This window comes from Tupaia chinensis, unplaced genomic scaffold (assembly GCF_000334495.1).
Source record: "Tupaia chinensis unplaced genomic scaffold, TupChi_1.0 Scaffold148626_1, whole genome shotgun sequence".
NCBI classification, from domain to species: Eukaryota; Metazoa; Chordata; class Mammalia; order Scandentia; family Tupaiidae; genus Tupaia; species Tupaia belangeri.
The window spans coordinates 1,313,504-1,315,018 of record NW_006208475.1 but is presented as its reverse complement, the minus strand read 5'-3'; the positions used below and the strand labels follow the sequence as shown (position 1 = coordinate 1,315,018).

Sequence of the window (1,515 nt, the reverse complement as noted above, 5' to 3'; positions counted from 1 at the left end):
CCTGGAACTAAGTCCCGGCGAAAGTACGCGGGGAGCGGCGGGGAAGTGCCGGGCTCGATCCCGCGCCCTCCGCGCGTTGCATAATTGCTGCACATGGTCTCCCGCCCGCCCGCAGCCCTCGTGGGGCGCGCGCTGTCCGCCCCGGCGCGGGGGGTGTCGCAGCCGTCTTTTGTGATGCCCGGCGCTGGGCACAGTTTGGCAGCGGAGCGCGTTGGTCCTGCGGGCTCTGCGCGGCCCCCTGGCCTGTTCTACCGCCGGATCGGCTCCCCTGCCCGCCCCTTCCCCCTCCGGCTGCGCTCGCCGCGCCGATCCGCTGCCCTTTCCCGTTTCTAATGGAGGTGAAGCGTGGCTTCGGGTGGCTCTTTTTCCCACGACCAACCAGAAGCGGCCCATCCATCTCCCCTTAAGGACATGAAGGCCCCTTTCGGAAGCCATCCTCCTGGGCTCCGCGGCCCTGAGACCCATCCGCATGTGTTCGCGATCCGCCCTGTGGTATTGTGTATTCTGGGGGTCTTCGCCGATATTTTATTTGCGAAGTACAGAAAGGACGTGCCGGGGCTTACCCTTCGGTCTTCTCGCGATTCAGAAAGATGTTAGAGCCGTTCGCTTCCCATTTCGGATTCTGGAACAAGTATGTGTGTGACTATGTGACCATTCCGTCAGGACCTTGGGAATCTGTAAAGGTCTTCACTCCGAATGCTCCTTGGAGTTTTCGGATGTGGGGTGGTGCCAAAGCACGAGGGTTACCCAGTGCAGTCATGTCAGACCGCATTCCCTCTTAGGGTACAGCTCCCTGTCCTCCAGAATCGGGGGTCCCCACCCTTACTTCCCGCAGAAATATTTTTTCAATAAATGTAAAAGCTGGATATGGCTGAAAGGTGTGCATCTATGTATGTTCTCATTTTAGAAAAAGTTTCAGAACGTGAGGAGGAGCATAGCGAGGTTCAGATGACAGAACTGAATGTTTCCCTGTTATAAAAACGCACGTGAATAGTGGCGTTTGCGGTCCTGGCCTGGGAGATGCTGTTAGAAAGCTTATCTGGGTAGTTCTCCCGATTTAGGGCAGAACTCCAGTTGCTTTCATGTTACCAGTACTATTTTTAGTCAGATCTTTGCATTTTTTATGGAACATGGTGGGATTCTTTCACCACAGTCTCCAAAAACCGAATTTTACCTGTAACAAGCAGAAAATCTATGTATTTCAGCGTCTTTGAAACTGTCATTTGGGAGAGAGACTGTGGTTATAACCCTGAGATTTAAGTGTGTCTTCCCTGTAGATGAGATAATTGGATTAGATTAGCTATTTAGAAATTTAATTTTAAAATGCTAAGTTAGACCATGTTTAAGGAGTTTTGATTCAGGAATTTTTATTCATGTGTACTTTAGAGTCAAGACACACATTCAATACAACTAGTTAAAATGATTTATCAACTGCCTTTTCTTCCTGAAAATTAGTTCTGAGTGGTACAGTATCTTTTTACTATACTTTTTCTGTAGTCCGGCATTGCCTAAGCA

At 50.6% G+C, this 1,515-nt stretch overlaps 1 protein-coding gene across 1 annotated transcript in view; it reads left to right on the top strand.

Annotated features, from left to right (window-relative positions):
• Window positions 1-500: 500 nt before the first annotated feature.
• Window positions 501-1,515, top strand: part of LOC102499793 (ubiquitin-conjugating enzyme E2 E2-like) — a 228,494-nt gene continuing 227,479 nt past the window's right edge. The window contains 1 exon segment of the mRNA XM_014585034.2: window positions 501-631. The gene's annotated coding sequence lies outside the window, so the exon portion shown is untranslated.